This window comes from Tenrec ecaudatus, chromosome X (assembly GCF_050624435.1).
Source record: "Tenrec ecaudatus isolate mTenEca1 chromosome X, mTenEca1.hap1, whole genome shotgun sequence".
Classification (NCBI taxonomy): Eukaryota; Metazoa; Chordata; class Mammalia; order Afrosoricida; family Tenrecidae; genus Tenrec; species Tenrec ecaudatus.
The window spans coordinates 116,347,968-116,361,900 of record NC_134548.1 but is presented as its reverse complement, the minus strand read 5'-3'; the positions used below and the strand labels follow the sequence as shown (position 1 = coordinate 116,361,900).

The 13,933-nt window shown below is 42.9% G+C and overlaps 1 protein-coding gene across 4 annotated transcripts in view; it reads right to left on the bottom strand.

The window, feature by feature from the left end:
- Positions 1 to 11,967, bottom strand: part of AMOT (angiomotin) — a 68,466-nt gene extending 56,499 nt beyond the window's left edge. For all 4 annotated transcript variants that reach the window (XM_075539608.1, XM_075539611.1, XM_075539610.1 and 1 more), the window contains exons 1-2: positions 11,562 to 11,967; positions 3,179 to 3,255 (exon numbers count right to left, since the gene is read on the bottom strand). The gene's annotated coding sequence lies outside the window, so the exon portion shown is untranslated. The remainder of the gene's footprint in view (positions 1 to 3,178; positions 3,256 to 11,561) is intronic.
- Between the last annotated feature and the right edge of the window lie 1,966 nt (positions 11,968 to 13,933).

Genomic DNA, 13,933 nt, shown 5'->3' with positions numbered 1-13,933 from the left:
TTACTGTCATGAAGTAGCAATGAAACTAATTATTTTTGAAAATCTTTTTATGGTTGGGGGGGGGGCGGTCACCACAACATGAGGATCTGTATTAAAGGATTGCAACATTAGGAAGGTGTGAACCACTGCTGTAAAAATCTTTAGAACTCTTAGCGCACCAGCTCTTCCATAATAGCATATCATCCAACACTATAAGCTCATAAGTAAAAGATGCTTAATATACATTTTTAAATCAAGTTGACCCTGGTTTGAAGAGGTATACTATTGTTAATTACCAATGAGTCTCACAGCGCAGCAATACATTCTTTATTTCCTCTTGTTCTCATTTACTCATAAATAGTATATGAAATCATATTGTGAATAAAATAAGAAAAGTTTGGAAATACATAGACCCTCCAAGCCAAACTACTAGCCTGCTTCCAACAGCATATCACTTACTTTTATTTGCATTTATGCTTTAATTTACAAGTACTGTATAAGAAAAGCACATCGATAGTTATAATAAAGGGAAAAAACATCCATACACCTCAATATCTCAACCCAAATCTTGGCATCAGAATATCTCTAGTTTGTTTTTCCCATGTTCATCTGAATGTTTACAAGACAATAAAATATCAAGACACATATTATTTTGGACTCTACATTTCACTTAACATGAACACTTTTTTCCACGAGGCTTACACAGACCTCATAATAAACATAATGGCTGTATACTAGTTTTTTAAATAAGTATATCAAGATATACTTAGCCATTCTCCAATTATTAAGAGATCAAGAGTACTTCCAATTGTGGGCTAGTGTAAATAATGTCAAAAACACATCTTAGTGATTTAGTCTTTTTCAATATTTTGGATTTTTTTATACTGGCATAATCCCCAAAGTGAAATTAATGGGTCATGGGTTCTTAATGTTTGTTAGACAAGCCCACTAAAAAAAATACAACTAGTGAAACACAAAAGCCTCATGAAAGTTCTCTTTCTCTCTATTTAATGAAAACTTCTCTTGCTCTCATTTCTTGACCGGGGCACAGAACAGGGTTCCTGGGAGGTAAAGAAGCCAAGAGAAGCAGTGTGGTATTCTAGTTGCTTGTGAAATGAAAAAGCGAAATGTGGGCTCCCCCATGAATCCAGCTTGCATGCACTTGTCGCAAATGGCAACCAGGCCAAGAAGCTAATTAGTAAAAACATCAGCTGGGTGAGAACAGGTTCATGGCTGTAATGGCTTATATCAGGTTTCATTTTTGCCCTTGGAAAAATCTGACAGTCAGCTTCAAGACATTCAGTTCTAGTGACCCAGCCTGGTACTTTCTGGTTGCTAATAAAATTCGCTAGTTTTCAAATACTGGTCTTCAATATATAGTAAAGGATATTGTGCTGTACAGAACTAAATATCCTTAACCAACGCATCCATGTGGCCATCTCCATTTTCAGCTACAGTTAAGGTGGCACATTTAATATTATATGACTAAGTGGCACCTGTCTTAAATGGTCAATGGCTTATAGACAAAGGTTTATTTGCAGACACGACCATAAAAGTCTTCCTGTCCTAAGGCGGGGTCAGGGGTGTGGGAGAAGCCAGCCCCTCACACTGTCGTGGGTTTAGTAAGTGCAAGTATATGGTTAAATATATATAAAGATCATAGTAAAATCATAGAGAATAATAGACATAGGAGAGAGTAAAATGAAGAAACCAGACACATTTCATAGTAGCATGCTCACCTCCAGGTCGGCCATGATTTCACCAGCCAGGTCCATGCATAATGCGGGCAGAGAGGGCAGGAGAGTCTCTTTTTATTTCTGGTCAAGGCCCATATATACTTAGGGGGCGTGCTTACAGGTTACCACGCACGTCACAGGAAGGGGCTGTACAATAGGCATATACATCACAGGAAGGGCTTTGAGGGGCTGGCTTCCCCCATACAGGGGAGCCAACAGTCCAGAGGTGTCTTCTATCTTATCAAGAGCATATGCACAATGGGCAGTTCTTCCCTTGCTTCTTAGCCAGAACTCACAGAAGAAGGTGGTTCCGTTTCCACCTTTTCCTTAATGTTCTTCCTTAATCACTCTTCATCTTTTCCCCCACCCACTGTTCAGTATGGAATATTAATTGTCCCTTCACGCTGTTCCTACTGGACTTTGGACACGTGTCAACTGTAGTACTTACCATACCATACTGTCCACAAACAGTATTGAACACATACCCTGAGCCATTGTGCTGGGCATTGGGGTGGAAAATAAAAAGATAAATGAACAGAGTACAGTTTCTAGTCAAGGAGAGGAGGCAAAAATGTATCCACATTCCAACAGGAAAATAGAGCTGTAAGCAGATATCTCTGGTAAGGCAGAGGCCGCTACCAAGAACCCAAACCACATAAAAATAAAAATACTCTTTGAGACAGCTTAGAACGCTCCCCAGGAAAAAAAATCTGAGAGCTTAGTAGGAGGCCTGTGATGTGGTGACTAACTTGGTCACCGAGAAGAGGAAAAGGAAGAATTCAATGACAGATTGAGCTATCCATTTGGGAACCATATGGACATCAGACAGATGGAATTCCCATGTGATAAATTGTATGTGCTCAACTACAAACCCAAACCATTTGAATCTACCTAGAGGTGCCTTGGAAGAAAGGTCAGGCAATCTGCATCCAAAAGGTAACAGCTTTGAAAACTATGGAGCACAATTCTACTCAGCAGCACATGCACTTGGCAAGTGGGGAAGTGAGAGAGACATTCCTTTATTTACCCCATAGCTTCTCTATTTATGCATCATCAATTTACACCTTGGGCTGACAATGCTTAACAGAAATACAGAACAAGATTCAATTCTTGTCTTTTAAGTTTCTGAGTGTCCACACAGAAATCAATGCTAATGGGAACAGCCAGGAATGGAAATTTCTGGCTCTTATAGGGCAAGGGTGAGGTGTATGATTTTTTACTGTCTATACACCAACACCTAAAGAGCCCTGCTGGTGTAGTGGTTATGCACTTGGCTGCTAACAGCAAAGTCAGCAGTTCAAAACCACCAGCCACTCCTCTTAAAGAGTTACAGTCTCAGAAACTCACAGGGGCAGTTCAACCCTGAATAGCTACTTCCCAAACTCTTTGCACAGAGGCAACAGCAGAAAATAAATAGTAATGCACATGTGCAATCGCAACAGCAATAATAATAACAATATTACCTTTGCTTTCCCAGTCTTTGTCCAAGTAGACAATAGCTCTTTCACTTCTGTAATCTTAGTTTTCCTTGTTAGCAGTACTGTGAGGAGATAAAGGCATATGTGATTAGTCCCATTTTACAACCAGAGAAGTTCAAGTCCAGAACGGATGGCTGATTTGTCCAAGATTTCATTGTAGTTCAGTAGCAGGGCCTGGATCAGAACTCAGGTCTTAGGACTTCCTGCTCCATGTTATTCTCTATAAATCGGACTCCTCTGTTCTTTGGAGGCTAGTTCAGCAGAGAAACTCAGTCTCCCTGAGTATCTCAAGCAGTTGAGGGTCCTGCACTTGGGGGAACATATCTAAGAGGCTTCCTCATATCAACCCTGGAATGGTGAAAGGGAATTCCCAGCAAAGCTCTACTAACGTAATTTGGAGCTCGCTGTTTTGCTGTACCCTTTTGAAGGGAACTCCATCTGCCTTCAGTCTGGTTTCTGTGTCTGAGTGGGGCTCAGGTGCTGACTGCAGGTGTGGGGCATCCAGCAGGTGCATGGACAGGAGCCAGCAGTTCATAGCTTCATACCAAAGAGCCTGAGTCACTCCCCAAAGGCAGAAGACAGCCCCTCCTTCTCCTGTTGACTTGCAAGCCCCAAGAACCTCTCTTGACTGAATTGCCAATGCAGAACTGAAGTTAGACCCTGCCTTCCCAGGAAGGGCTAGTGAAATCAGTTAAGCCACACATTTCACAAACCGGCCAACATTCCCGCTCTCAGAAATCAAGGTGAGCATATGCCACAGATATAGCATTAGAGAATATATGGAAATGTATGTGGTTGTCCTCTACAAGTTATGGGGATGAAGGGGAGGCCCACCTATCCACACCAAGCCCATTGTCCTTGAGCCTCTTCCAACTCATAGTGACCCTCCAGGACAGAGCAGAGCTGCCGTCCCCGAATTTCCTTTATAGAAGCAGACAACTGCATCTTTCTCCCATGGAGGGGCTACAGAGTTCAAATTTCTGACCTTTCAGTTGATAATCGAGGGATTGGACCACTGTGTTATGCGGGTCCATTAGAGCTACACTGTGGAGTCATTTCAGACCCATGAGTGATGCGGGGTGTGAGAGTGATGTCTGAGGCTTTGTAAATCTTTAAAGGAGCAGAGAGTCCCATCTTCCTCTTGCAGTAGGACCGCCCCAGACCTATCGTCCATATTTCGCTCCAACACGCTTATTCTATTGTAATTGGTTCCAAAACTACAGGAACAAGTACACACACACACACACACCCCGCCACAAAAGACGTGCAGACATTAGAAACAACACACTTGAAACCCTGCCCTCCCATTCTCACCAGAACCATTCTCCTGCAGGTTGCCAAGGGAGCCCTGCTTAACCTCCTCACAAAAAACACCAGATCAGAAAACCTCCTCACATGCCCCTAACAGACCCTCCACTCCACGGACAGCCCGAGGCAGACAAAGTGTTCTTGGGGAGGTGAAGAGGGTCATTAAAATTTACTTAGTTCCAAAAATTGTTTGCTTAAGAGAAAAAAAACCCTCCCCCGGATAAAAACATACACTCTCTAAATAGAGAACTACTTGTAAAAGAAAAGGGAGGTGGGGTGGGGGGCAGAATCCAACGTTACCTTACTAAAAAGGGATTGGGGTGATTCACTCTATTTCTCCAATTCATAATTCACATATGAAACTGAAATGAGTAAGCTTTGGTTTACAGTCCATGATCCTGAAAGAAAAACTGGCTACTAAACTAAAATGTGATCGCTGTATACAAACAGAGTGCAATGAAAATCTAAGCTGAAAACCTAATGCCAGAGAGAGGAAATTCGATTTCTTCAAAATCATTGTCCCCATCTGCGTGCTATTGTATTGTTCATTACCTTCATTCGCGATCACATGGGGGGGGGGGAAGGAGAAGACATAAATTCAATGCAAATCTAATTCTGTTGGAAATAACCATAAATGATTAAGTGATGCACTAATTAGCTTCCTAATGGGGGAGGCTTTAATGGCACTGTTCTATAACAACCTCCATCAACATTTCCAGGGTAACTTCATAAAAGGATGGCAGACCTGGCCCACATATTTTTAATCCCTTTAAAAATAATTCTCAATGCACAGAAAGCTTATTTCTCTTCAATGCTGTTAACACTCAGGTCACTACATTTTCTGATGTCAGCAATCCCCTTCCCACAAATATTCCAAGTATGCACCACCGTCATTCTCCTTTCAATTCTGTGGTCTCTCTGCTCCTTTACTGATTGAGTCCAGGCCTCTCAGCTAATGAGAAGCATGTGCAGGGAAAATATGCTCTTAAAAAACACATACATCAGTTTCATCTGCATTATGAAGAGAGGGGGGCAAAATGCTTATGGCAGATCATTTGTCCATATCAAAGGAATCAAAATGGGAAGTTTTCTATGGTATAAATAAAAAAAGGAAGAAAAATTTAGCATCAATGCCTCAGAATGAGGGATTGGTCCAGTTATTGCAATCTGAAGCAACACCAACACATGCAGGAAGGACCCCCCAAATCCAACATTTCTAGCTAGGCCATATTTATATTTAATGTTATCTTAATGTTTTGGAGGGTATTTAAGTTCTGACATACATATGGAAATGAGCCATGAATTGTACAGCAAGCATAAATATTCCATCATTAATAAAAACCAGCTGTGTAAAAAGCACACTACAATGGTTAGGTTTCAGTTACTGGCTATCATCAATATATGTCATAAGCGAATAGTACTCAGAACTTTCTCCCTTAAAACACAGACACACCCACACAGAGGTACACAGAAACTTACTTTTACTCTTTTTAATCTTTTGGAAGCGCTTCCAAAAACTCATTGATCTTTATATCATATTCCAATAATGTATTTTTGGAGCTATTTATCATCATTGTGGCACTCCAATTTACCACATAGTTAGAAAATATTTAATTTTTTAACATCTGGGAATCAATACTATGAATATTTGGACAATCTTAATTAGTCACTAAGGCAATGGATCACCAACAGGCATGATATGTTAAGCTCATTAAAAGTGAACACCTGTTCAGGTCCCTATAATAACTCTGCCACCATACAAACACCTTTCATCCAATGACCTCAAAGCATGTGCCTAATATGAAGCATGCTCAAACAACTCTGTGAAGTATTAATACCCTGCCGTCCCAGAAGAGTAACTGAAGAGCAGATCCGCTAATTCATTTAACTTTGGTCACATGGCAAGTCAGAGAGGGGTTGAATGCACCTGGGCGGATGGTATTTCATGGAATTGAGGAAATGATGAAAAGTGTCTTTATGAATGGCCAGCTATAGGGAGGGAGAGTAGATTTTTCTAGAACCATCTTAAGAACACTAGCACATATATCTGTCCATTTCCCCATCAACATGTATGACATAAAAAATATTTCTGTCCTTGATATTTTGTCAGTACTTCAAACCATACTTGATTTCCTATGCTGGTTAGAGCACTTTAATCTAATTCCAATTATGATAAGCCATTTGCATCCGGGAATAGGTCCATCAAAAACTAGAGATCCTATACATACGTATACCTGAGATTTCAAAGTGACTAAACTTTTATTACCTGGTAAAGGCTTCCAATGATGAACTTATTAAATTTGGGTCATTTTGCTGCACCTACATGTCTTTTATTTAATTGTATAAACCTTTTATTTTCTTTGCTATTTTGTGGCCTAATTTAAACACAGCCATTATTTTTCAGAGCCACAAAACAAACTAAAGTGTGGTTTCCTGCTTTTCTTTCCTCATTCTAGAGATTTCAGGAGACTATGCAAATCTGTATATTCTCTTGATAGGATATGGGGATAGTGATTTAAGGATCACCAGCAATGACTTAGACCCAGTGACCCAGCAGACTTGAGTGTGCGTTTGGCAAAACAGGAGACTAAAGGAGTAGACAGTACAGCCACAGGAGAAATACAAAATAATCCTCACATCACAGAAAGTGTTGGGAACGAAATGTGAACTACTTGGAAAGAAATTGTGAACTATTTGTCAATTCTGGAATTCAAGGGACAAGTATGTTTCCTTATGTGTCCTTAGTCAGGTCTTGACTCCTCCCTCCCCCCCACCCGCCCAGGTTTACAAAGGTAAATTTTGGGGGGGGGGGGGCTAGGGGTATAGTGGATTATGGATTGGGCTTCTAACCACAAGGTCAGCGGTTTCAAACCAGCAGCAGCTCTGGGGGAGAGAATGAGGCTTTCTACTCCTCTAAAGTGTTAAGTCTCAGAAACCCACAGGGATAGTCCTACCCTGTGCTACAGGGTTGCTGAGTCAGCATCAACTCAATGGCAGTGAGGTTTTTTTTTTGTTTGTGTGTTTGGTGTTGAATTTTATTTAAAAGCAGCATTTTAGGACCATGTAACTATGCAAAAGTTATGAAAGTGCCAGAAACCAAATTCACAGCCATTGACTCCGACTGGTAGTGAGCCTATAAGACAGGGTAGACTAGTCCCTGTGAGTTTCTGCTGCAGTGATAACTGTTTGCAGGAGTATGGAGTGGCTGCTGGTTTTGAAGTGCTAACTTCGAGATAAGCAGTCTAATGTATGACCCACAGGGCTCTTTATGCATGTATAGGTGCAATGACATCAAAGGAACCAGGAAAATGATTAGTTTTGGATAACAGAGTTTTTGATGATGCTTTGGGAAGGGTCTTTGTAAAATTTAAATGGACACATTGTGAAAACACAAAATATAGTGTGCTGATATTTATAGATGTTCATCCTAAACAAATAAGACTCACTGCCATCATTGAGCCAATCCCAATCCATAGTGATTCGATATGCTAGGGCAGAACAGCCCCTTTGGGTTCTGACACTTTACATCTTTTCTCCTGTGAAACAGCTCGAGGATTTGAACCACTTACCTGTATGCTTGGCAGTTCAGTGGCTACTATCAATTTTTGAAAATAAATCAGACTTTATCGATTTTGAAGAAGTCTAAGATTAGGACTATCTAAGTCATATAAATACAAATTGTGCTTCCATCAATGAGTGTATGTGACAAACCTAACCAAAATCAAATGAAACTCACAGCCATTGACTGAGTTAACTCCATTTCATAGCAACCAACCCAAAGTTCCAGAAAATTATTTCTAGCAAATAATGGCAACGGCTGCCTTTCAAATGTTAAGAATTTACTTTCAAATGTTAAGAATTTAGAGCAGCCTCTCCTACTGAGCCTACCAGCCAAATGACAGTAAGTTTTAAACCCAATGTTGACTCTGTTTTGCCCCTCCCCAAGTGATTTTAGTTAGAGGCTACTATTGCTAGCATTATTATAAGTGGTATAATAGACCATTAAAATAGAAAATTAAAATAGAAAATTAACTCCATCCCATATAACAAAGAGATTTCAAAGGCCAAATAATGACCTCTGTGTTCCCCAGAAGGCTCAGGTTAAATTGACATTTTATATATCAAGTCATGGGTTAAAGCCACTATATGAAAAGCTACTTTTATCTCCTTCAAAGAAACCTGTTATGGATTCTTTTATAAAGCAAATGACCTCCATTTTTTTTCGTTTTCCCTTTTGAAAAACTGTAGATTGTGTGGGTTGTATGGAGGGGTGACTTCCCTCCTTTCTCTAGGTGCAAAGAGGTCAGAAGCCCACCACAGAGGCAAGGAAAACAGTATAGCCATCCTGTTTAATACTGTTTTTCTTCATTCCCTGAGACCTAATGCTAACCTTTGACTTGGGAGTGGGATCCTAGATTTTGAACCAAAGTCCACAAAAGGCTGCAAGGCACCAAGAAGTAAGTAACACTGCAGACAACACATCATTGTCAAACACCAACAAAAACATTCTTGAAGACAGGAAATCAATGGAGCACAGTTCTAAACAAATTGGTTTAGTCCTCAGCTAATTAACTTGTCAAGCAGATATCCAAACCCACTGAATCCATGAAGGAAAGGGGTGATGTAAGAGGAGATTTGGGAACATTAACCCATTTACTATCCCAAAAGGCTCAGTCAAGACCACACACACCTCTCTCCACCCCTTTCAGTGGGTTTAAGCTGGGCTTTAATAGGTGCAAAGGACAATTTCATCCAGACAGTCCTTAAGAGTGGACTCTTTACAGGCATTCCAAATTCTCAGTCTCTAAGGAGGAGACTACCTGGCCACAAGCATGTCCCAAGCAAGAACATTCCGTCTACTTTTCCACATTGCTTTCCACTCCCCGCAAACAAAATCAATAACTTCTACCTATCCTTAGAATTTCTATGTTGTTGTTTTTTGGGGGAGAAATGAAAAAAAATCTTAAGATTGGAATAGAAAAGTGTGGGAAATTCGCCTTGCCTCCAAATTGGGAGGGGGGCCTTCAAAAGCCAAATCAAAGGAATTTTGAGGGATGGGGGTGTGTGTGGAGATCCTTAATTACGAAGACACGCTTTTAAATGAGGAACAAAACCTGGGAATGGAATCTTCTGAGAGTCACAGAAGCAGGTACACCCACTTAGAACTCTGGCACTCAGTGGAAACTCAAGGTCATAGCACCCATCACTCTGCTGTCTGATCAGACTATGCTCAAAGCATTCTAGAGTCTGGTTTGTTCTCTCCAAAATTTCAGAAAGTGCCATTTGACAGAATTCCTTGCACTAGTGTAACATAGCTTACTTATGAAACCAGAAATGACATATTTCCAAATCAAAGTCATGTTCAATATGAATTTTTAAAATCACCTTTCTTAAGTCTTTTAAGCAGGTAAACTGTTCTATAACGTTCATGGAGACGTTACTCTACTTGGAAATATGGTCAGAGATTTACTCCATATCAATACTCTGGAAAAGGTACTTTCAATTTTATAGAGCCACAAACTTTTCCAAAGAAAGAAATATCCTAAAATGAAGTATGATGTAGTATCAGAAAATGTCTGTAAATGACACCAGATAAACCCATACAGAATAGTTGGAACCTGAGTTATCATCTGTAAATAGATTCAACTACTCTACAACCACCTGGCTATTAAAATGTCCCAAGCCAGTTATAAAACTTAGTTGGGTCGGGCCAGCTCTTCCCTCTGGCTGATCTGAAACATGATAGCCTTTAAAATTGTCACCCTGCAATGTTCCTTCTCCCTCTGCTGTCTTTTCCGTTAAAATTAACCAAAGAAATTATGTTTAAAAAATAAGGAGATATGTTTCCCAAATACAGAATTTCAGTAACAGATATTTAAATACCACCATTTAAAATATATATGTATATAAGTGTGTCTAGCCCAATTGAAGGTGAGAGATGGGTGAAGTTGTATCCCAAGGCCCAAATGGTATTTCAAACTATTCTTAGCTACTAAATGAGGGTGCTCAGAGGTCTAACTGAGAAGGCTTCACAAAAGCTGGCCTGAGAAAGAACTTTTCACAAAATCAAACTCAAGGAGTCTTAAATGCCCTTAGCCCTCCATCATTAAAGATTTTGGTGACTAATTATCTTCCTCTCAGAATAGGAGAAGAAGCTTAATTAAAGTTTTAAAACTGCTTCCTAACATCCACCCCTGCAGGAGAATTGAACTTAAGATACTCCCAAGGTGCTCAGAAATTCTTTGTAAAATATCTACTGGAAATGCTATTTCTCACCAACTTTAAATCTGTGTAGTCCCATGCTGCAAATCATTAATGTGTTATCAGTGGCAAATTACAATTTACAAAGACAGTCACTTTGCCCCACTCTCTTCCTTCTGATTTCATGCACTCAACTAGTGATGAAGTCTGTCTTGCAGTTGGGACCTTCAAGACACCTGCCTGATCCCGAAAAACTAGTTATGAGCATTTTAAAACCTTATAAAGCAGATAAGGAACTACCTCTCCCACCCAGCCCCAGCACACACACACCCACATACCAAAAGGAGGACAGTCCCTGTAGATTACTGCAGTTCTGAAGACCTCAGGCACTTTCACTTCACTCCCTCCTTGGATCTTGCCCTGACCCCAGGGAAAGGAGTGTTGGCCCTCACCCTACCACAAGCACTCAGGGCAAATACATCTAATCACCCGAGATAGGAATTTATATTCCCGAGGGACTAAATGTAGATTACAGATTCCCTTGAGTCTTGAGTTTCCTTATGACTAATTACCCTCCAGGACCCCAGGAGACAAGGAAGTAAAAAGGACCATCGAGTAGTGGTACCCACTAGCATCTCCTCGCTGAAATAGGACAGAAAAGGGAACTCACACTCTAATAAAGTGAACTTGCAGCATATCCTGGAAAACTCGTGGTCAACTGCAAATAAAGTAAAATGCCCGGGCATCCCTCCACGCACCTTAGGATCATTTTACGGACTGCTGGGAGAGCATGACCAAGTTCAAGCCACCGCGATCCCCTGTCCCAGTACCCAGCAAAAAGTAACCACACATTTCCTACCCCTGGAAGCAACGAAGGCAAGGTGTTGGCTCTCTCGGCTTGCTCAGGTGGCTTTGGTCCCTGGCCAGTGGCCAGGGATGGGCAGAGGGGGGGGGGGGAAGCCCCAACTCCCCACGGCTCTTCTCAAGTCTACAGCCGGGCTCTCCTCGGTGGCGGCGGACAGGCAGGATACCGGGCCGGAGGGTGGAGCAGCGGATGATCGGCGGCGAGACACACTCGAGGTGGGAGGACAGGAGAAGTGGGAAAAGAGGAGGCGAAGGAAAGCAGGGAAGGAGGAGGAATTCAGGGGTCTACCAGCTAGGGCAGCCTGAAAGCTCCTCAGAAGGAAGGGGCGTGACTGCACTGAAGGCAGCTTCTGGGCAAAGGATGGGAGGTAGGGGAGGGGGACGTAGGGGTGGCTTTTCTTCTTGCGGTGAGCGGCTAGGACCGCCCCGAAGAGGGGGGGGGGGTCTGGGGTGGGAGGCGGAGTAGAGGGCGGGGAAAGGAGGGCCAGAGTTGGCCTGGACCCTAGGCTGAGGGGGAGGGAGGCCTGCGCGGTGGGAGGGGGGGAAGCACAGTAGAGAGGCGGGGCCAGTAGGCGGGGTAATTTCAAACAATTGAACCGGCGGGGTCCTGATGCTCTGTCGAAAGTGGGGGCCCTGCTTGGACCCTCCCACCCAACATGGCACCAATGGGTTGCCTGTGTACCCGGGCCAAGGGAAGGCGGGGTTGGGAGGTAGGAGAGTGTTTTCGGCGGACTGTCGTCACGATCTACGGCACCAGCAGGGGGCAGGCGCGTGGGCAAGAGAGCCACTACTGCTCGGCGTCCCCCGGCGGGAGGCAGCGACCCCCGAGAAATGCTGAGAAGCCGTTTTGCTCCAAGTGGGCTTGAAAACCTTACAGGAAGAAGCCGCGCTCCTTCGTGTTTTCCTGTCCCTCTTGCTTCCTATGACCAATAGGCCTCCACCCAGGTCACAATTCGGCGAAACACCCTCCTTCCTCCCTCCGCTCCCAGGCCTCCGCCCGCCCCTTTCCCTCGGTGACGCGCGGCGCCAGTGGCAGCGGGGGCGGGGCTCAGGGAAAGGCCGCCCCCTGGGCGGGCTGGGAGAGCTGGCTGGGGGCGGGGCGAGCCTGAGAGTAAGTTCTACCCACCGTTCTTTGGTTTCCGCAGGTTGGTGAGGCTTGCCTCGGCTTTCCCTCCCGATTGGTCGCGAGAGCCGTCAATCTCCTTCTTTACCCCACCCATCTTCCAAATTGATAAAACTGAACAAGAGGCTATTGTCTCCTCGGTTCTCCCCCTGCTACTGCTGGGTAAAGAAAGATGAGAAGCTTGATTCTCAGTCACCTGAAAGTGTGTCGGCCAACTCAGGTACACCTCCATGGCCCTGTCCAGCACTTAGACTAGGAACTTTTCTTCTCTCTTAATAAACCAGGCAAGGAGGGAGTCCCACAAAATAAGTGAAGTATCAATGTAGTGTTCACCTTTCTGGGCTGCCTTGGGAGGCTGGGCGGGGCGGGGGGGCGCGTGGCGGTGGTGGTGCAGGGAAGTATTGTTTGTTTAAGAACCCGGAGAATTGAGAACAGCAACTTTGGGATCCTGAAAATCTACCATTTTACAGGCCAGAAAATTAAAACACAAAGAAACAGCATAGGAATGAAGAGGATAAAATGGAATTTGGAACCTCAGGAAACATTCATCTCAGACTCTGGCACTTATTATGTGTTCACCTTTCGTTACATCGTTTAATTTTCCTACCTGTAAATAGACATGCCCTATTAACTTCATGACATTGAGATGGAAATAAAATGAAACGTGCATTTGTCCCTGCCAGGACTCACAGGAGTTTGAGAATCATAGGCCATTTGTTTTAAGCATTTACCTCCAAGGTGTGTAGATTCTGTGGCTTTTGTTTTTAAACAGCCAGTGTTTTCCTATAATCTTGGAGATGCATATGAAGTTGGCTCCCTGCAGTTAGAATAATAAATTACCCCCTTTTCTAACCAGGGTGGGGGAAATTCCTTTTTAAAATAGTTTTGCAGTGGCGCCATGAACTTAATCTATTGTGGTGGTGGTACTGAAAGAGGAAATCATGCTGTGTATCTCCGAAGTGAACTTGAGAAAACAAATATGAGAGAACATTTACCATGGAAACCACCAGTCTTCACAGATCCATATTTCCCTGCAAACACTACAATTGGAAGCATGTCTCAATGCAAAGGCCCTGAAAATGCAGAGCTAGATAGCCCAGGGCAGAGCGACATCCAATACAAGCCTGCCTAATGAGAGCCTTCTGAGAGCCATGGAACAAGGTGTGCAAGAGGAAAAATGTTCAAAGGAGACACTACCTCATGCCGAACTGGATCTCAGAATGTAACATCAGGTGTATGGAAGC